Source organism: Octopus sinensis, linkage group LG27 (genome assembly GCF_006345805.1).
Source record: "Octopus sinensis linkage group LG27, ASM634580v1, whole genome shotgun sequence".
NCBI lineage: Eukaryota > Metazoa > Mollusca > Cephalopoda > Octopoda > Octopodidae > Octopus > Octopus sinensis.
The window spans coordinates 14,957,911-14,982,413 of NC_043023.1; the positions used below are offsets into that span (position 1 = coordinate 14,957,911).

The 24,503-nt window shown below is 40.5% G+C and overlaps 1 protein-coding gene across 6 annotated transcripts in view; it reads right to left on the reverse strand.

Moving 5' to 3' along the window:
• The window catches only part of LOC115225096 (histone acetyltransferase KAT6B), a 155,618-nt gene extending 131,513 nt beyond the window's left edge, over positions 1-24,105 (reverse strand). For all 6 annotated transcript variants that reach the window (XM_029796023.2, XM_029796021.2, XM_036513985.1 and 3 more), the window contains exon 1: positions 23,955-24,105. The gene's annotated coding sequence lies outside the window, so the exon portion shown is untranslated. The remainder of the gene's footprint in view (positions 1-23,954) is intronic.
• Between the last annotated feature and the right edge of the window lie 398 nt (positions 24,106-24,503).

A 24,503-nucleotide genomic window follows, 5' to 3' on the forward strand; every position in this document is an offset into this window, starting at 1 on the left:
AACATAGGAAAAAGGAAAAGTCCAAGGAAGGGAAGACAGAGAAAGAAAATCGACAATGATACACATGCGGCCATATATATATATATATATATATATATATATATATATATATATAAAAACACACACACACACGTATATATGTATATAGATATCATTTAACATCCACTTTTCCATGCTTGCATGGAACAGCTGAAATTTCCATGCTGGGGCAGTGCCTTTAGGAACTTTTAGCTGAGTGAATAGACCCCAGTACTTCAAAGTCTGGTGCTTATTTTAACAAGGTTGTAACAGAAGACACTTGCCAAAGGTGCCGTGCAGTGGGACTGAACCTAGAACCATGTGGTTGAGAAGCAAGTTTCTTACCACAAGTCAACTTTGCTGTTGGAGGGGGTTTGATGCGATTAACTTACCCCACCACCACTAAATTTGCAGGTCTATTGCTAAAATTTGAAGCAATTATTATATGGTGCAATAGTTCTGTCAATAGTCTTGTATGGCAGCAAAGGCGGAGGCGCAATGGCCCAGTGGTTAGGGCAGCGGACTCGCGGTTGTAGGATCGCGGTTTCGATTCCCAGACCGGGCGTTGTGAGTATTTATTGAGCGAAAACACCTAAAAGCTCCATGAGGCTCCGGCAGGGGATGGTGGTGATCCCTGCTGTACTCTTTCACCACAACTTTATTTCGCTCTTACTTCCTGTTTCTGTTGTACCTGTATTTCAAAGGGCCGGCCTTGTCACTCTCTGTGTCACGCTGAATATCCCAGAGAACTACGTTAAGGGTACACGTGTCTGTGGAGTGCTCAGCCACTTACACGTTAATTTCACGAGCAGGCTGTTCCGTTGATTCGGATCAACCGGAACCCTCGTCGTCGTAACTGACGGAGTGCTTCCATCCATGGCAGCAAAGAATGGAAATTGTCAGCGAAGGTGACTAACAAGCCAAACACATTCTACCAGTGATGTCTATGGAAAAACCTCCAAGTCACCTAATACGGTAAAATTACAAATCTCTTTTTACTCTTTTACTTGTTTCAGTCATTTGACTGCGGCCATGCTGGAGCACCGCCTTTAGTCAAGCAAAATGACCCCAGGACTTATTCTTTGTAAGCCTAGTACTTATTCTTTCAGTCTCTTTTGCCAAACTGCTAAGTTACGGGGATGTAAACAAACCAGCATCAGTTGTCAAGTGATGTTGGGGGGACAAACACAGACACACAAACATACATACACATACATATATATATGACGGGTTTCTTTCAGTTTCTGTCTACCAAATTCACTCACAAAGCTTTGGTCGGCCCGAGGTTATAGTAGAAGACACTTGCACAAGATGCCACGCAGTGGGACTGAACATGGAACCATGTGGTTGGTAAGCAAGCTACTTACCACACAGCCACTTCTACGCCTATATGGGGAAATTTTTCTGCAAAATGAACCCTATCAACTACAAAACATCATCGCACTGTGTTGGTTCCACCTGGCAGGTCACATCTTGTACCTACCAGCCAACCAGCATGCAAGGACTGCAGTGGAATAAACAGGCACTGGAAAGAAAAACAGAGAATGGACTGACCCAAGAAGGACTCAAATGCACAAGGACCAGTTTGGCAGAAGTAGAGAGAACTTTAGAAGACTGACCATGCTAGAGCGACCTTGCTGGCTTATGCCCACAACATGGGACAACCCAAGTCAAATTAGTGTGACATTGGCTTGCGAAGACCTGTTGGGGCAAGTGAAATCGGAATCGAAATTGAACCAATCCTATGACTGGCACCCGGCAGATGCCAGGACCTCTGGACTGGAGATACGTAAAAAGCACTATGCGAATCGTGGCCGATGCCAGCGCCACCTCGACTGGCTTCCGTGTCGGTGGCACGTAAAAAGCACCATCCGAATCGTAGCCGAAGCCAGTGCCGCCTCGACTGGCTTCCGTGCAGGTGGCACATAAAATGCACCCACTACATTCACGGAGTGGTTGGCGTTAGGAAGGGCATCCAGCTGTAGAAACTGCCAGATCAGACTGGGCCTGGTGCAGCCTTCTGGCTTCCCAGATCTCCGGTCGAACCGTCCAACCCATGGAGAACGGACGTTAAATGATGATGATGATGATTGTTTCTAATTTCACATTTAAGGAGTTCTCTCTCTATCTGGAAACAGAAATTCCAGTTTAGGTTGTTTTCTGGTAATTTTGCATTTAAATTCTTTCAAATTTTGACAACACCAACCTGTCACAGAATAGCGTAATTATGGATAATTATGTGTAATCAACTTCTTCAGAATATCCAAAAAGATTTTTAGAGTTTGTGGCTATTCCTTCAAGTAATATCTGGATTCCGTTCTACTACATGGCACCTTTGGTAAGGGTCTTCAGCTTTAGCCTTGATAGAATAATTACAAGGTTTTGAAAAAAAAAAAGTTCTGGGATTGAGTCGTTCAACTAAAGATTTTTCAAGGCATCGCTGCAGTCTAATGATTGTAACAAGTCAAAGATGTTCTAATGATTCTGCCAGCTTGCTACCCTAAATTGTACTCTCTTTACTCTTTTACTTGTTTCAGTCATTTGACTGCGGCCATGCTGGAGTACCGCCTTTAGTCGAGCAAATCTACCCCAGGACTTATTCTTTGTAAGCCTAGTACTTATTCTATCGGCCTCTTTTGCCGAACTGCTATGTTACGGGGACGTAAACACACCACCATTGGTTGTCAAGCATTGGTGGGACAAACACAGACACACACATACATATATATACACATACATACGACAGACTTCCTTCAGTTTCCATCTACCAAATCTACTCACAAGGCTTTCATCAGCCCGAGGCTATAGTAGAAGACACTTGCCCAAGGTGCCATGCAGTGGGAATGAACCTGGAACCACTACGTACTTTATCAACCCCAAAAGGACGAAAGGCAAATGATGCTGGTTGTACCAGACCAATAGAAGCTTGAAGGACAAGAGTGTAGGACTGGCTCTGAATGAACCATGTCCACTACAATAATTAATATCCTTCATCCAGGTTGTTCAGCAAACCAAGACATCAATTTTGAAGTACGAGAGAGTAGGACTGGCTCATCATAATTGACACCCACTATAATATTTTTCATGCAGGTCATTCGGCAAATCAAGACACCGGCATCAATACCTATTTCTTTACTACCCACAAGGGGCTAAACACAGAGGGGACAAACAAGGACAGACATAGGTATTAAGTCAATTACATCGACCCCAGTGCATAACTGGTACTTAATTTATCAACCCCGAAAGGATGAAAGGCAAAGTCGACCTCGGCGGAATTTGAAATCAGAACGTAGCGGCAGTGGAAATGCCTATTTCTTTACTACCCACAAGGGGCTAAACACCGAGAGGACAAACAAAGGGATTAAGTCGATTACATTGACCCCAGTGCGTAACTGGTACTTATTTAATTGACCCCAAAAGGATGAAAGGCAAAGTTGACCTCGGCGGAATTTGAACTCAGAACGTAGCGGCAGCGGAAATACCTATTTCTTTACTACCCACAAGGGGCTAAACACAGAGAGGACAAACAAGGACAGACAAATGGATAAAGTCGATTACATCGACCCCAGTGCATAACCGGTACTTAATTTATCGACCCCGAAAGGATGAAAGGCAAAGTCGACCTCGGCGGAATTTGAACTCAGAACGTAACGGCAGACGAAATACGGCTATGCATTTCGCCCGGTGTGCTATACCATCACGCTCACAGACACCACAGCTGACCCAGGACAGATGAAACCCTTCAGCCCTTTAGCTGCTCATCTTAGAAGGTAACTATACAAATCCAGCATCCTGGTAAGTACAGGGCTCATGGCACTTGTTGCACCAGTCCAATACAAGCTTGAAGGAAAAGAGAGGAAGACTGGCTCTACACAATTTATGCCTATTATAATGGTTTCAAATTTTTCCAGAAAGGTACCTATTTTATGGACCCTGAAAGGATGAAAAGTAAAGTTGACCTCAGTGAAATTTGAACTCAGAACATAGCAACAGGCTAAGCATTTCGTCTGGCGCGGTAACAATTCTGCCAGTTTGCTGCTTTAATTTATATTGTTGTTGCTGTTTGTTCCTTCTCGAGCCATGCCTGGCTCATAAGGGCCGGTTTCCCGGTTTCCTTAGCATATAGGTTCCCCACCTGGACTGGATGCCGGTCTGTCACAGGTGAGCTGCAAGATACAGGAGGAAAGAGTGAGAGAAAATGTTGTGGCGAAAGGGTCAGCAGAAGTTCGCCATCACCTTCTGCCGGAGCCGCATGGAGCTTAGGTGTTTCGCTCATAAACACACACATCACCTGGTCTGAGATTCAAACCCGCAACCCCTCGACCGCGAGTCCGCTACTCTAACCACTAGGCCATGTGCCTCCACTGTTGACATTGTCATAGCAGGAGATTATTCTCTCGCCAAAGCACTGCCATAGCAATTGCATTGTTTCTCTTGCAGTATGAGCAGTTGGCCCATCTTGCTGGAACCATGTGTAAGGTTTGCTTTGAATGACTTTTACATTCCCCAGACTTGACTAACCCGGATTTTTTCTTATGGGGATACCTGAAAGAGAGGGTTTACCGCAACAAACCAGAGACCCCGGGCAGCTGATGGAGAACATCTGCATAAACACACACATCACCTGGTCTGAGATTCAAACTCCCGATCCCTCGAACGCGAGTCCACTGCACTAACCATTAGGTCATGTGCCTCCACTTCAATTTATATAATAATAAAATTCAGCAGTGGAGCCCCACAGCATATACTGGTTCCGTACCCCCTTGAGCAACATCAAATTCACTCATCCATTCACAAACACTCTCCAATCTTTCCTATCATTTATAAACTCTCTTGCCTCTCTTACTCCAACACCTCTAACCACCAAAGCTTTCCTCATTCCATCCATCTACACAAACCAAGGTCTGCCTCTGGTTCTGCCGCCTACCACTTCAGACTCCATCACACTCCTTCCCATCCACTCCTCATCCATCCTCTCCATGTGGCTAAACCACCTCACCATTCCTCTATCCAATTTGGTTGTAAGTTTTTCTCTCATTCTTGCTCTTCTTAGCCCCTCCAAATTCCTCATCCTGTCAACACCAACCTTAGCTCTCATCCCAAAACACACCTAGTCATCTGCTTTCTGCCTTGCTCAGCCCCCACATCTCTGCACCATATAACATTGTTGACACTACCATGCCCTCATACACACACCCTTTTTCGCTTTCATATTGGGGGTGGCATTCTATGCCTTGACCCGAGCATAGAATAGGGCTCGCTTCTTTGAGCTGGGAAATGAATGGGATGCCTGATGTGTCTAGTTCTTGCTACCCGCTCCTAGAAAAGGCCTGGCTTTATATATGTGTGTGTGTGTATATATATATATATACATATTGTGTATATATATATATATATTGCTGAACAGCTTGTATCATGAATATTATATATACATTTATATATTCTTTTACTTGTTTCAGTCATTTGACTGCGGCCATGCTGGAGCACTGCCTTTAGTCAAGCAAATCGACCACAGGACCTATTCTTTGTAAGCCTAGTACTTATTCTATCGGTCTCTTTTGTCAAACCGCTAAGTTACGGAGAACATAAACACACCACCATCGGTTGTCAAGTGATGTTGTGGGGACAAACACAGATACAAACATATACACACATACATACATATATATATGACGGGCTTCTTTCAGTTTCCGTCTACCAAATCCACTCACAAGGCTTTGGTCAGCCCAAGGCTATAATAGAAGACACTTGCCCAAGGTGCCACATAGTGGGACTGAACCTGGAACCATGTGGTTGGTAAGCAAGCTACTTACCATATGTGTGTTTGTGAATATATATATTATTTATGATGCAAGCTGTTCAGCAAATCAAGACACCACCACCATTTCTTCATAAGAACACTGCAACTGTGTCTTACCAAATCCTCAATTATCAACAAGAGAGTCAAGCTTTATATACACACACACAAATACATCTAACATTATGAACTGAACCCGAAAGATTGCTTGGAGATGCATGTTATGTTATATAAATCTAACAATTTATAGCATCTCTAAAGCATGAAAATATTAGCATCTCTTTTGTAATTGTGCATGGCTGTGTGCTGTGTTCTTGAGCAAGACACTTTATTTCACATTGCACCAGTTCACTCAGCTGTAGAAATAAGTTGCGACGTCACTGGTGCCAAGCTGTATCGGTCATTGACTTTCGCTTGGATAATATCAACAGCATGGAGAATGGAGGATTGCATGTACAGACAACTGCTGGTCTCCCATAAACAACCTTGCCCAGACTTGAGCGTTGGTAGAGAACTTTCTAGGTACAATCCCATGGTCATCTAGTCTTAAACACCTCTGTGATGAACTGTAGGACTATGATGAATAGGAGAACTGAGCCTTCATGAAACCTTACCTTCACACTAATAAATAAATATATATATATATATATATATATATATATATATATATAATATATATATATATATATTTCTTTACTACCCACAAAGGGCTAAACACAGAGGGGACAAACAAGGACAGACAAATGGGTTAAGTCGATTACATTGACGCCAGTGCGTAACTGGTACTTAATTTATCGACCCTGAAAGGATGAAAGGCAAAGTCGACCTCGGCAGAATTTGAACCCAGAACGTAACGACAGACAAAATATGGCTACACATTTCACGCGGAGTGCTAACGTTTCTGCCAGCTCGTATATATATATATGAGCAAAATGCCCCCTATCCAATGGATGGTGCTGAGTTGTCAAACATTTAAACCAAATTTTCTCAAAACCATCCCATTTTGTGGCATTATTTCAAGCCAGCCGGCTTTTTTTGCGCCAACTGCACGTGCATTTTTCTCGTGTACGCGTAGTATCGATCGCTACAGCTGATGTACTTGCGTGGCGTACAAATGCACGTTCCCATGGCTTTATCGATCGCATTCTCACCTGGAATTGATTTTTGTAATTTTTTCAAAACTTATAGCTGCCCTGATAGCGTCGGTATCTACATACTAAATTTGAGCGCAATCGGACGGAGGATGCCAGAAATCCTAGAAGACACACACAGATAGAATGGATTTTATATAATACTAGCAGTATCGCCCGGCGTTGCTCGGGTTTCTAAGGGAAATAACTATATAAGCATTTTTAGAGAGTTACTTCCCTTATAGATGCCAATTCGGGCTTTCTTAGCCATTTCTGTTTTGGTGTCTTCAAGCCATGAAGTCGTTGTTCTAAAAGAACGCTGGTCTCCTTGACAACGCTTTACGACGTTGATTTCTTTACACTCCCTTCCCCACAGCTTCACGAGGGAGGGAAGAAGGGGGAGAAGCAAACAGGTGCAGGTGTTTGAGCATGGACGCCAACTCCGCCGCCATCGACACACGAAAAATTATGCCTTAAAATGGAATAAAAAATGATGTTAAATCATTTTTAAAATCGTAGACTCATCGTAGACGCGCGCTAATACTCAGACGGGCTCGATATGAATCATGACTATAAGATACCCGAATTTGGTTAAACTGAACCGCAAAATGTGGGAGTAGTTAGGAATCTAAATCGAAGGGGACAGACACTCACACAACTACAGTTTTATATATATAGATATATATATTTAATAATATCAGGGTAATAAAGATTTTAGAAATTTTTACTACCAGTGGCCCAGCATATAGAAAAATTAGTCAATAGACTATATATTATTCATATAAAATAATGTACATTTAAACACATTAAGAGGTATCCATCATAGGACTCCCTTACGCTAGAAGGAACAGCTAAAGTCCAAACCACTAATTTCATTCCCTTCGAGAATTTATCCAGCCAAAATATTCTATGCCGGTGACATGTAGAAAAGTACTGGCATGTCGGCAATATGTGAAAGGGCACCTGTGTGCCGGTGACATGTGAAAGGGCACCAGAGTGCCAGTGACACCTGAAAGGGCATCTGTGTGCCAGCGACACTGGAAAGGGCATCTGTGCCAGCGACACAGGAAAAATTTATAGTTGACCAGGTGCTAAATGGTATACATAAACATAAATCGTCCTCATCAATTTTTTTTTTCCATGCTGATATTGGTTAGATCAGGGGTTCCCAACCTTATTTTGCTTTTGGACCCCCACCCCCTGAAACAAGTGAAAGATAAAAGACAGATACCCCTGTGAAAAAATACAGGCATGAACATCACCTAACACCCCACCACCACCAAGATCCAGATGAAGTCAAAATTGAGCCCCTACATGGTCAAAGAAAATGCTAGAAATAGCAGCCAAATCTCCCAAAAGTCACACCTAACCAGCTTTCATAAATAGCAGAACAGAGGCTATAGTAGAAGACATTAGCCCAAAGTGCCATTCAGAGGGGCTGAACATAAAATATATACATGTATAGCATGTATGGGCCTTATTTTATCTGCCTCTCCCTGAGACATCATGGAGGCGCAATGGCCCAGTGGTTAGGGCAGCGGACTCGCGGTCATAGGATCGCGGTTTCAATTCCCAGACCGAGCGTTGTGAGTGTTTATTGAGCGAAAACACCTAAAGCTCCACGAGGCTCTGGCAGGGGATGGTGGTGATCCCTGCTGTACTCTTTCACCACAACTTTCTCTCACTCTTACTTCCTGTTTTTCTTGTACCTGTATTTCAAAGGGCCGGCCTTGTCACTCTCTGTGTCACGCTGAATATCCCCAAGAACTACGTTAAGGGTACACGTGTCTGTGGAGTGCTCAGCCACTTACACGTTAATTTCACGAGCAGGCTGTTCCGTTGATCGGATCAACCGGAACCCTCGTCGTCGTAACCGACGGAGTGCTTCCATCCATCCATCCCTGAGACATTAAGTTACAAGAATGTAAATAAACCAACACCAGTTGTTAAGTAGTATCAGAAAGGGAGACATGCACATACATACATTACATACATGTGTGTATATAAAGGGCAAAGATCCCTTCGTTGTACCGCTAAGTTACGGGTACATAAACACACCAGCATCGATTGTCAAGTGATGGCGAGTGCACAGACACAAAGACACACACACGAATACATACATATATGACAGGCTTCTTTCAGTTTCTATCTCCCAAATCCACTCACAAGTCTTTGGTCAGGCTGAGGGTATCGTAGAAGACACTCACCCAAGGTGTCATGTAGTAGGACTGAACCAAGAACCATGTGGTTGAGGCAAGCTTCTTATCACACAGCCACACCTGTATTTGCTTTGCATACATACATATACGACAGGCTTCTTTCAGTTTCTATCTCCCAAATCCACTCACAAGTCTTTGGTCGGGCTGAGGGTATCGTAGAAGACACTCACCCAAGGTGTCATGTAGTAGGACTGAACCAAGAACCATGTGGTTGAGGCAAGCTTCTTATCACACAGCCACACCTGTATTTGCTTTGCATACATACATATACGACAGGCTTCTTTCAGTTTCTATCTCCCAAATCCACTCACAAGTCTTTGGTCGGGCTGAGGGTATCGTAGAAGACACTCACCCAAGGTGTCATGTAGTAGGACTGAACCAAGAACCATGTGGTTGAGGCAAGCTTCTTATCACACAGCCACACCTGTATTTGCTTTGCATACATACATATACGACAGGCTTCTTTCAGTTTCTATCTCCCAAATCCACTCACAAGTCTTTGGTCGGGCTGAGGGTATCGTAGAAGACACTCGTCCAAGGTGTCATGTAGTAGGACTGAACCTGGAACTATGTGGTTGGGAGGCAAACTTCTTATCAAACAGCCACACCTGTATTTGCTTTGTAAGATTCCTGATGTGAATGGGCAGAATGGACTAAACTGAACAGGAGGAGACACATGTGATAGAGAGTTGCTGAAGAGGTCACAGGAGGTGTGACAAAAGATTTCCAGACAAAGGACATAAAAATAAGAATAATACATCTGAAATGAAGAACAAATATGTAGTATAGGCGCAGGAGTGGCTGTGCGGTAAGTAGCTTGCTTACCAACCATATGGTTCTGGGTTCAATCCGACCTTGGGCAAGTATCTTCTACTGTAGCCTTGGGCTGACCAAAGCCTTGTGAGTGGATTTGGTAGACGGAAACTGAAAGAAGCCCGTCATATATATGTGTGTCTGTCTGTGTTTGTCCCCCCACCCCCAACATCACTTGACAACCAATGCTGGTGTGTTTATGTCCCCGTAACTTAGCGGTTCGGCAAAAGAGACCGATAGAATAAGTCCTGGGGTTGATTTGCTCGACTAAAGGCGGTGCTCCAGCATGGCCACAGTCAAATGACTGAAACAAGTAAAAGAGTAAAGAGAGAGGACATGTGTGGGGGAAGAAAAAAAACATCCCAAAATATAAAATATAGTATCGTCACCGATGCTAATGCTTTCTGACGGGCACGTAAAAAGTACCATTCAAGCGCAGGGCTTCAGGGAGACAGTGACAGGTGACAGAGACCTTTGGTGATATACTGGGCTAGTGTAGACCTGTCAAACCAATGCTGGGGTCACGTAAAAAGCATCTACTACACTCTTGGAGTGGATGGCGTTAGGAAGGGCATCCAGCCGTAAAAAACCATGCCAAATCAGATTGGAGCCCGGTGCAGCCTACTGGGTGACCAGTCTTCAGTCAAACCATCCAACCCATGACAGCATGGAAAGCGAATGTTAAATAATGATATATATTATCTTTTCGGTATTCCAGTTATTGAACTGCAGCCATGCTGGAGCACCACCTTATAGGTTTCAGCTGAACAAACCAACTCCAGTGCTTATAAGTTAAGTTAATGTTTTGGCTCAAAAAGCAAGGCCATGTAGGGGGACATGGAGTTATGTACAGGGAGGGTGTTCATGCAAAGAGTTCAGGCCATTTCTGGTCAAGAGAGACTTTGAACCGAGTGGCCGTCGGCATCTTCACTATCTCATCCGGCAGCTTATTCCACGGATCCACAACCTGGACGGAGAAAGCCCCTCTCCTTCGATTGAGATGAAATCGTCGCAGAAAGAGCTTTTCGGAGTGAACCCACAGCCTACCAGTCTCTTATGCCAAACTAAGTTACATGGACATAAACAAACCAACACCAGCTGTCAAGGGGACAAATACAAAACACATAAACACACACACTCACACACATGTCAGGCTTCTTTCAGTTTCCAATAACCAAATCCACTCACAAGGCTTTGATAGAAAACACTTGCCGCACTGGAACTGAACCCAGAACCATGTGGTTGGGAAGCAAACAGTTTACCACACACCTATGCCTGTACTTATATTTCTATTTATACTTTTATTTGTTTCATTTGACTGTGGCCATGCAGGAGCACTGCCTTTTAGTTGAAGAAATCGCCGCCAGGATTTTGTAAGCCTGGTACTTGTTCTAAGTGGTCTCTTTTGCTGAACCGCTAAGTTACAGGGACGTAAACACACCAGCATCAGCTGTCAAGCGATGGTGGTGAGAAGGGGAAAAAATACACATACATAAATATATGCATATATATATATATATATATATATATATATATATATATATATATATATATAATATATAGTTAATCCAAACATGAAAGCACAAAAAAACACAACAACGCAAGGACGTGGAACAAATATAGTATTATTGGATACTCAGGAAAGAAGGAGGATTTAATGTTTCGAGCGGAGCTCTTCGTCGGAAACATAGGAGAAGGGAAGACAGAGGAAAAAAAAAATCGCCAACGGTACACACGCGGTCATATATATATACACACACACACGACAATCTTCTTTTTAGTCTCCCTCTACCAAATCCACTCACAAGGCTTTGGTCAGCCTGAGTGTATAGTAGAAGACAGTTGCCCAAGGTGCCAAACAGTGGGACTGAACCTGGAACCATGTTGTTGGAAAACAAGCTTCTTACCACACAGCAACTCCTACGCATATATATATATATATATATATTATATATATATATATATATATATATATATATATATACACACCAGAGTAAACACAAATGTGAAACAAGGTGGGAAAAAGAGTATTCAAATACTAAGGGTAGAGTAATATGCTTTATTTAAAAGCAGCAGAAAATTCAACCAAACCTGTTACTCAGAGTTTCACTTCCCGTTCATTGTCCGACAAACGGGAACGTGAAACTCCGAGTAACCGGTTTTGTTAAATTTCTGCTGCTTTTAAATAAAGTATATATACATATATACATACATACATACATACACACACATATATATACATGGTTCAAATGTACAGAAACAAAAGACGAAGAGAGGTGAAGGAACAAGCAGGTGTATTCGTTAGACATCTCGAGAAGAATGGAAAAGTCTTTGACATTCCAAGCCTACGCATTTTGACAGAAAGGAATGAGAGGAAACTACATGGAGAGGAAGAGAGAGAGAGAAGTGTCAGGATTAATATGATGAAATGACCTGAAGAAAAAAAAAAAACAGGCCAAGTAAAAGGGAGATAACAGTGACCCAGCTGAACTGGGGTGCGCAAGTGCAGGTGCGTATGCAAGAAGCGTATGCAAGAAGTGTGTGTGTGTCGGTGGAGAGTAGTAGCACACACAACACACACACACACACCAACGGCTGGGTGGATTCGTGTGGAAAATGGCACACACGTGGAGACGGGTGCATAGATTGGAATGCAGTTTGTATTTTTTCCTATCCCCCATATGTCTTTATTGACCACAAGGGGCTAAACATAGAGGAGACAAACAAAGGGATTAAATTAAGTCGATTACATCGACCCCAGTGCGTAACTGGTACTTTATTTATCGACCCCAAAAGGATGAAAGGCAAAGTGGACCTCGGCGGAATTTGAACTCAGACCATAACAGCAGACAAAATACCTATTTCTTTATTGACCACAAGGGGCTAAACATAGGGGGGACAAACAAAGGGATTAGATTAAGTCGATTACATCGACCCCAGTGCGTAACTGGTACTTTATTTATCGACCCCAAAAGGATGAAAGACAAAGTGGACCTTGACGGAATTTGAACTCCGACCATAACAGCAGACAAAATACCTATTTCTTTACTACCCACAAAGGGCTAAACACAGAGGGGACAAACTAGCCCCGATATATTTCTTTATTGCCCACAAGGGGCTAAACATAGAGGAGACAAACAAGGACAGACAAAGGGATTAAAACAATTACATCAACCCCAGTGCGTAACTGGTACTTTATCGACCCCAAAAGGACGAAAGGCAAAGTGGACCTCAGCGGAATTTGAACTCAGAACGTAACGGCAGATGAAATATCGCTAAACATTTCGCCCGGCGTGCTAACGTTTCTGCCAGCTTGCCGCCTTTCCTAGCCCCCATAGTAACCGAGAAATCCTTCTCAAAGAAATCCTTCTCAAACATGTCTTGCAAGTTACTTGGTGCCACAGTCCACGTTGAAGTCGTTGGTATTTGGAAGGGCCTCCAGCTGTAAAAACTACGCCAAAACTAACCTCACCTGTGCTAGGGCCACGTGAAAAGCACTCAGTCCACTCTGTGGGGTGGTCGGTGTTAGGAAGGGCCTCCAGCTGTAAAAACTACGCCAAAACTAACCTCACCTGTGCTAGGGCCACGTGAAAAGCACTCAGTCCACTCTGTGGGGTGGTCGGTGTTAGGAAGGGCCTCCAGCTGTAAAAACTACGCCAAAACTAACCTCACCTGTGCTAGGGCCACGTGAAAAGCACTCAGTCCACTCTGTGGGGTGGTCGGTGTTAGGAAGGGCCTCCAGCTGTAAAAACTACGCCAAAACTAACCTCACCTGTGCTAGGGCCACGTGAAAAGCACTCAGTCCACTCTGTGGGGTGGTCGGTGTTAGGAAGGGCATCCAGCTGTAAAAACCTTGCCAAAACATGCACAAAAGCCTGGTGCGGTCTTCTGCCTGGCCAGCTCCAGTCAAACTGTCCATACCAGCATTGAAGGTGGACATTAACCCTTTCGTTACTGTATTTATTTTGAGGTGCTTTGTGTTTCTTTCAATTACTTTAAATATTACAAAGAATTTAGTAAAATAACATCGTTATAATTAAGCTAGTTTTAGGAGCATAAATTATGACTAAGATTTGGTGGAAGATTTTAATTCAGATCTTATGAAAACAAGACATTTATACTACAAAGCCAGAGGCGGTTTCAGCTGGGTTGGTAGCAAAAGGATTAAGAATTGGTTCTCTATTATATATCTTAACCCTTTTGTGACACACAAATATAGATACATATAGTGTAAATGGGAGCCCACATTATTTTAAACTAGTAGAAACAAGCCGGAGAGGTGGGGGGCCCCTATGCAGTTGGTCGACTTCCTCTTACAAATGGTAACCCGAGTTTCCTTCAGTTTACATCCCTAGTACCTAAATACCCACTACTACCACCCGAATTACACCCGTAACGTAAACAATAAGGAAAAACACATCGTAGTCCTAGATACAAAATGTTTTAAAATAAAATAGATCTTACTCGATCAGCTGGACTGGTAACGAAAGGGTTAAACGATGATGATAGTTCTATGACAGCAAAGAACCTATTCTGTTCTGGTCCCTTCTCTTATAACTATCTCCTAGCATACAGCCACCAGCACATACAGAGTTCAACAACCTTGCCAGTGCTGATGGCATGAAAAAAAAATTAGGGTTAGGGGTGACATTAGGAAGGGCAGCCAGCTATGGAAACCATGCCAGAGCAGACACTGGAGTATATTACATTCCTTGAGACCATTGATTCCTGTCAAATCATCCGACTTACGTCAGCATAGAACATGGAATGTTCCTTCTCGAGCCATGCCAGGCTCATAAGGGCCGGTTTCCTGGTTTCAGTGGCGTAGAAATTCCCCACCTCGAAGGGACGCCAATCCGTCGCAGGATTACTGATTTTTGCCAGCAGAGTGGACTGGAGCAACGTGAAAATGAAGTGTTTTGCTCAAGAACACAACGCATCGCCTGGTCCAGGAATTGAAACCATAACCTTACGATCATGAGTTCAATACCCTAACCACTAAGCCACGCGTCTCCACATAGAACATGGAAGTTAAATGATGAAAGATACATCTGTGCTATCTGAAAGCATGAACCCACTAGGCAGTTGTTTATGGACCCCATGGATCTAGAGGCCCAATCCTTATCTATATATGCTGTGGGCTTGCTGTCAATAAAAAGACTGGTACTCTGTCAGTTATGACAAGGGTTCCAGCTGATCGAAACAGAAAAGCCTGCTCGTGAAATTAATGTGCAAGTGGCTGAGCACTCTACAGACACATGTACCCTTAATGTTATTCCTTTATTGCCCACAAGGGGCTAAACATAGAGGGGACAAACAAGGACAGACAAAGGGATTAAGTCGATTACATCGACCCTAGTGCGTAACTGGTACTTAATTTTTCGACCCCGAAAGGATGAAAGGTAAAGTTGACCTCAGCAGAATTTGAACTCAGAACGTAAAGACAGAAGAAATACTGCTAAGCATTTCACCTGGCATGCTAACATTTCTTATTCCTTTATTGCCCACAAGGGGCTAAACACAGAGGGGACAAACAAGGACAGACAAAGGATAAGTCGATTACCGACCCTAGTGCGTAACTGGTACTTAATTTTTCGACCCCGAAAGGATGAAAGGTAAAGTTGACCTCAGCAGATTTGAACTCAGAACGTAAAGACAGAAGAAATACTGCTAAGCATTTCACCTGGCATGCTAACTTTCTTATTCCTTTATTGCCCACAAGGGGCTAACACAGAGGGGACAAACAGGACAGACAAAGGGATTAAGTCGATTACATCGACCTAGTGCGTAACTGGTACTTGATTTTCGACCCCGAAAGGATGAAAGGTAAAGTGACCTCAGCAGAATTTGAACTCAGAACGTAAAGACAGAAGAAATACTGCTAAGCATTTCACCTGGCATGCTAACATTTCTTATTCCTTTATTGCCCACAAGGGGCTAAACACAGAGGGGACAAACAAGGACAGACAAAGGGATTAAGTCGATTACATCGACCCTAGTGCGTAACTGGTACTTAATTTTTCGACCCCGAAAGGATGAAAGGTAAAGTTGACCTCAGCAGAATTTGAACTCAGAACGTAAAGACAGAAGAAATACTGCTAAGCATTTCACCTGGCATGCTAACATTTCTTATTCCTTTATTGCCCACAAGGGGCTAACACAGAGGGGGACACAAGGACAGAAAAGGGATTAAGTCGATTACATCGACCCTAGTGCGTAACTGGTACTTAATTTTTCGACCCCGAAAGGATGAAAGGTAAAGTTGACCTCAGCAGAATTTGAACTCAGAACGTAAAGACAGAAGAAATACTGCTAAGCATTTCACCTGGCATGCTAACATTTCTTATTCCTTTATTGCCCACAAGGGGCTAAACACAGAGGGGACAAACAAGGACAGACAAAGGGATTAAGTCAATTACATCGACCCTAATGTGTAACTGGTACTTAATTTATCAACCCCAAAAAGATGAAAGGCAAAGTCGACCTCGGTGGAATTTGAACTCAGAACGTAAAGACAGAAGAAATACCGCTAAGCAGTGGAACCAAACTGAAAACGATAGGATTGGAAAATAACTTCTTAACCACACTGCCAAAACCTCGGCGGAATTTGAACTCAGAACATAACGGCAGACAAAATACCGCCAAGCATTTCGCCTGGCTTGCTAACGTTTCTGCCAGCTCACCGCCTTTATGTACCCTTAATGTAGTTCTCAAGGAGATTCAGCATGTGACAGAATGACAAAGCTGGCCCTTTGTAATACAGGTGTTTCTCATTTTTGCCAGCTGAGTGAACTGGAGAAATATGAAGTAAAGAGCCTTGCTTAAGGACACACAAAAACTTGCACTCCGTTGATTGCGATAAGGGTCCCTGTTGATCCGATCAATGAAACAGTCTTTGAAATAGAAGAACTACTAACTTTTGCCAGCTGAGTGGATGGGAGCAACATGAAATGAAGGGACTTGCTCAAGGGCACACTACATAGCCAGGAATGAAACCCACCACCTTGGGATTTTGAGCTGAGAGCCTTGCTTAAGGATACACAAAAACTGGCACTCCGTTGATTGCGATAAGGGTCCCTGTTGATCCGATCAAGGAAACAGTCTTTGAAATAGAAGAACTACTAACTTTTGCCAGCTGAGTGGATGGGAGCAACATGAAATGAAGGGACTTGCTCAAGGACCCACTACATTGCCAGGAATGAAACCCACCACTTTATGATTTTGAGCTGAATATCCTAACCACTTAGCCACGCACCTTGACGTTGAGGGTTCCAGTTGATCAGATCAACAGAAAAGCCTGCTTATAAAACTAACATGCAAATGGCCGAGTACTCCACAGACATGCGTACCTTTGACGTAGCTCTCAAGGAGATTCCGTATGACACACGACAGAAAATGACAAGGCTGGCCCTTTGAAATACAGGTACTACTCATTTTTGTCAGCTGAGTGAACTGGAGCAATGTGAAATGAAGTGTCTTGCTCAAGAACACAACAGCCCACCAGAAATCAAACAGGATCTTACGACTGTGAATCAGATATTCTATCCGCCAAGCCATGCACCTTCGTTGTCAATAAATACTACAGGTCCCAGTACACTGATTTCCCAGGAGCCTACAATACTGCTAAGGCGGTCCTGGATACATACATACATCTACACATACCAGAAACAGCTGTAAGGTTAAAAAAAGCATTGTTCACAACTTCGTGGCTTCAGGTTCAATCCCACATCACCCTCTACTATAGAGGCAGTGTCTCAACACTACCTCGGTTTGGTCAACACACTGAGAATGGAATCTGATAAACGGATATTGTGCTGAAGCCCGCCGTGTGTGTGTGTACTCATGTTTACACCAGTCTTGTTTATGCCGTGTGCTTTTGTGAAATGTAATTTAGCAGTTCAAGAGATGATAAAATGAATAGTGGGAGCGGTGGGTTGCTCCAATATGGCCGTTGTCCAATGAATGAAACCAGTAACACGCATATATACATGTGAGTATACACACACAAATATACATGTATAGATACATATAGTGTAAATTATATGTATATATTCACCCACATATATCCACATTACTGTGTACATATGAAATTTGTGCGCATATTTGTGTAGATACATATATGCATAGTGCACACACACATACATATCCATATAATTGTGTACAGACATAAGAAATTTGTGTGCATACATGTGCACATACATACACACACATCCATATTAATAAAATTGTGTACACATGAAATTTGTGAAGATACATGTGTAGATACAAGCCTACATATATATATATAAATATGTAAATGATACATATATAGATATATGTGTGTGTGTACAATATATATTCTATATTATCGTGTATTCAGACATTTGTACGAAGTGAGTGCAGAGGAAGGAAAAATGTATGAAAATGGCGTCTGTGTTAAGAAATCAGCAAGATGTGGCGGCCATTTTTACAGAGGAAAACAAAAATGGCGCCCGCACCGACCACCACACCAGCTTTCACTCGCTCCACTATCTCTCACACACACAACAAATAACTACAAGCCAGCGAGGGAGCTTTATACTTGTGTGTAGTTTTGTTAGTTGCTCGACCTACTCAGTCTAGCAGTCAAAAGAAAGCTTTCTCTCTCTCTAGTTGTAACTTGAAAAATGAAGGAAAGAGCCACACAAGCCTTGTAAAGGAAGCTACTCTTTACACAAACAACGAACACACAGTCAGCCTCTATCCACTCACTTTACTTCACTAGCTCGCTCTCTCTCTCTTTCGCTGTCTCACATACACACAAACACCGAACGAACGAGGGAGCTTTATATTTTATGTGTAGTCGGCCGACCTGCTGAATGTAGCAATCAGAGAGAGAGAGCTAGCTCTCTTCTTTCTCTCTCATCAAACTCAAAATCCTAGTAGTTAACGAGAGCCACTCAAACCTTAGTCTTAAGTATTATTATTCTAATTCCGTTAAAAAAAAATATCGTATACTCTTATAGGAATATTAAACAGACCTCTGCACTTCACTGGTTATTTATCCACTCCGGAAGGATGACTCCTAAATACAATCAGATTCTCCCACATTAACACACAAAACAAGGAAACCTTTACGTGATAGCGTCCAAAGCCCCTTCAAGTCGCATCCTCTCTTTCTCTCTAATATATATATATATATAATATATATATATATATATATATATATATATTATATATATATATATATATAAACAAAGGTTTGAAGTAACAAAAGAACGCATTAGACATTGTAATCTTTCTTACAAGCCCCTAAAACAAAATGCGGGTTGCTCACGTCTGGCATACTTTAGATCATAATAGATGTTATTCGATCAGGATTGACGCGGGGTTAAACAAGGGGACCTGCTGAAAGAAGCAGTCAGATTTCATTCAACAAAACTACTCAACCGTCTTTTAAAATGGGAGCCCACGTTTTTTTAAACTAGTAGAAACAAGCCGGAGAGGTGGGGGCCCCTATGCGGTTGGTCGACTTCCTCTTACAAATGGTGACCCGAGTTTCCTTCAGCTTACATCCCTAGTACCTAAATATCCACCACCACCACCACCCGAATTACACCCGTAACGTAAACAATAAGGAAAAACACATATCGTAGTTCTAGATACAAAATGTCTTAAAATAAAAGACGAGATGGTCATGCCCGAAAAGGCTTTGATCTGAGATCTACCCGATCAGTGTTGACCTGGGTCTAACAACTACAATCGTACAAGCATGTGGAGTCGGATTTGCTTTACACCGTCAACAGCAGCGCTAAGTACGTCTCGTTTCTGGGGATTTAAACCTTAATAAAAAAATAATGAAAGGGATCAGGAAAAGACCCCCAAGAACAGGCAGTGTGGGTCACGTTTCTTAAGATGGTTGAGTATTTTAAGTGAGAAGTAAGGGGGGAAAACATTCATAATAAATGTCTGCCTTGTACGTGATCGCTGAGTTTGTGCTAAATTTTCCTTCAATCACACCCGACTATTATGGAAAAGGAGAAAAAAAAAACAAGGACATATTATACAACGTGGTAAATAAAATGTCTTGGTGAAAATACAGGAGATGGCCACAACCGGAACGTCTTTTGCACTGGGGCTCCCGGATCAGAGGGCAAACCAGGTAGGTGTGGGCCTTTCAGAAAAACAACAACAACAGAATCGAATTAAGAGGGAATCCCGTCTACGTGGTCGGGTTTACCTGCTAGAAACTCTAACCAAAATATCCATCGAACCCCACAAGCTTCTTTATATGTAAGTTCCATAACACGCAAAAAGGCGGGATGGCCACGGAAGTAACAGCTCTGAGTCACATGTAGATCCCGTACACTCGATCAGGGTTGACCCGCGGCTACGCAACTCGAAATAATAATATTATTAGTAATTCGGTACACAAGTCTCAGAAGAAAGCCATATTGTTTGAAATTATATCAGAAGGGAAAAAAAATATAAGAATTTACACAGAAAGTGTGTGTGTATTTATATATATATATATATATATATATATATATATATATATGTTCGTTTGTGTGTGTATACACAATGAAAGATATGTATTGGATATTCGACAGATGTGTGTAGATATAAACACACATTTGGCGTGTAAATATTTACAAGCAGAATCACTAGGCGATAAATCACACACAACAATGGATATCATACAGCAAATATACAGTGTATATATATTCTATACAAACAGCTGAGTATATACAGCATATAGGCCTATATATATATATATATATATATATACTTTACCATCTACCACACAAATATATAGATCGCTATACACATAGCAGGCTATTTACACATCTCTATACATACCAGAAATATGCCACAATACATGTATGTATATATATATATATACACACATCTCCAGGATATGCCTTCTCTGCACAATGTACACGACACAAAATAACAGTATACACACCGCAACACTGGAAAATATGTATATTAGGGTAGATTATACACACACACTATATATATATATATATATATATGTGTATGTATATATACGCCAACATACACTATCAGGGGAGGCAAAGGTGCACCTACGTGGTCGCTAAGGCTGCTAGAAAAAGCAGTCAAATCTCTCTTTATTCACAGCTTACCTTCATAAAGTTAGGACGGACACGTTTGGTGATACTCATAGATACACTACGTCGAAACAAAAAGACAGGGTAGTCACGGTAGGAACGCAAATCTGAACCTTAGGCTTGCTCGATTTACGGTTGACGTGTGTATATATTCATACAGCAAATTCCATCTAGCATGCTACTATGTATGTGTGTATAAACATAAACACACTACACTATATATACATACCATAAACATACCACACATATATACACACCATTATATATATGTGTGTGTGTGTGGCCATACACACATCACAAGCCCTACATACATAACATCACACATACGAGAGGGTGTATATATATATATATATATATATATATATATAGATATATATATATATATAGAGATATATATATATACACATACCCACTCCACATTACATTTAAATACATACCACACAAAATATTTCACTATATATACATTATATAAAATCTACATAAAACCAACCACACTATACAAAATTATATAGACATAAAATACTACACACTATATATATTAGTGAGTGTATATATAATATATATATATATATATATATATATATAGCACATACCATACATATCACACTAGCAGTGTATCTATACATATACACAATATCTTCTACACCATACAATATATATACATATCCACACAGCATTATATATACATATTTGTGTGTATATATATATATATATACACACAAAGACGCATACATACATGCCAGCGTAGCGCCTTATAAAGTATCTATATACACACACACAGAGTACCATCACCATACCACCACTATATATAGACATAAATGTGTATATATTTCTGAGGATCGTACTGTTGGATACAAACGCCACTATAGCATATATATACACACACATTTATGTGTATATATGTGAATGTGTATATATTATATATATATATATACTTATACACCTTACTGCATATATATATATATATATATATATATATATATATATATATATAATATACATAATATATACACGCACAAATACATAAGATATATAGATAGCCGTATATATATGTGTTATATACACACACACATATATAAATATATATATCGCAGTAAATATACTAAGACATAGAAATAAACACACAAATTCATATATAACAGTATACACACACAATGTATATATACATGACTGTATACATATTTTTATACATATAATATACACACATATATAGCTCTATCCTCATATATATGTGTATATATAATGGTGTATATATCTGTAGATATAGTGGTGTATATATGTGTATATAGACATATATGGTAGTATGTAGGCATATATGTATGGTTGTATATACATATATATATATATATAGACATAATAGCATAGACACACATGTATATATATTTTTATACATATTATATACACACACACATAGCTCTATCCTGATATATATTTGTGTATATATATAGACATATATGGTAGTATGTAGGCATATATGTATGGTGTATAGATACACATGTATACATATTTTTATAGATATATACACACACACACATATAGCTCTATACTCATATATATAATGGTGTATATATCTATAGATATAGTAGTGTATATATGTATATATATACATATATGGTATTATGTAGGCATATATGTATGGTTGTATATACATATATATAGACACATGTATACATATAATATATACACACACACACATATAGCTCTATACTCATATATATAATGGTGTATATATCTATAGATATAGTAGTGTATATATGTATATATATACATATATGGTATTATGTAGGCATATATGTATGGTTGTATATACATATATATAGACACATGTATACATATAATATATACACACACACATATAGCTCTATCCTTATATATATATGTGTATATAGACATATTTGGCAGTATGTAGGCATATATGTATGGTGTATAGACATGTATACATATTTTTATACATATATACACACACATATAGCTCTAGCCCCATATATATATGTGTGTGTGTGTGTGTGTGTGTGTATATATAATGGTGTATATATCTATAGATATAGTGGTGTATATAGACATATATGGCATTATGTAGGCATATATGTATGGTGTATAGACACATGTATACATATTTTTATACATATATACACATATATAGCTCTATCCTTATATATATGTGTGTATATATCTATAGATATAGTGGTGTATATATATGGTATTATGTAGGCATATATGTATGGTTGTATATACATATAATATACACACACATATAGCTCTATCCTTATATATATATATGTGTGTATATATCTATAGATATAGTGGTGTATATAGACATATATGTATGGTTGTATAGACATATAACAGTATACACATACATATAGCTCTAGCCTCATATATATATATAATATATGTGTGTGTATATAATGGTGTATATATCTATAGATATAGTGGTGTATATATATATATATATATATATGTGTGTATATAGACATATATGGCAGTATGTAAGCATATATGTATGGTTGTATATACATATATAGACATGTATAGACATAATATACACACACACTCTAGCCTCATATATACATATATATATATGTATATAATGGTGTATATATGTGTATATAATGGTGTATATATATATATATATGTGTGTATATAGACATATATGGCAGTATGTAGGCATATATGTACGGCTGTATACACATATATATAGCAGTAAATGTAATATATGGACACAGAAGTGTGTATATACAGAGAGAGAGAGAGACAGACATAGAGGCCACCATACTACACACACAATAACCACAAGAAGACAGATTTTCTCCACATATCTCTCACTTTACGCGGATATATCTCATAATCTAATGGTATGGGAAGAAATATTTCATGCTTTACTTACTCATATATACACCTCCTCTCTATTAATTATTATATATACTCCTTTTCCGCTGCTCAAATGCTCAATTGGTAACTATAATCAACCAAGCTTCGGCTCCATTTGACTTTTTCCCCCAAAAAAATCCAAAATGGTGTCACCCTCTCTATTAACTCTTACTCTTTTTATTTTAATAACTCGCTCCCTCTCTATACGTCTTTTATTCTTTCACCGTCTTTCCTCGCTCCCTCTCTATACGCCTTTACTTCTTTCACCGTCTTTCCTCCCTCCCTCTCTATACGTCTTTTCTTCTTTCGCCGTCTTTCCTCCCTCCCTCTCTATACCTCTTTTCTTCTTTCACCGTCTTTCCTCCCTCCCTCTCTATACCTCTTTACTTCTTTCACCGTCTTTCCTCCCTCCCTGTCTATACCTCTTTACTTCTTTCACCGTCTTTCCTCCCTCCCTCTCTATACCTCTTTTCTTCTTTCACCGTTTTACCTCGCTCCCTCTCTATACGTCTTTACTTCTTTCACCATCTTTCCTCGCTCCCTCTCTATACGTCTCTTCTTTCAC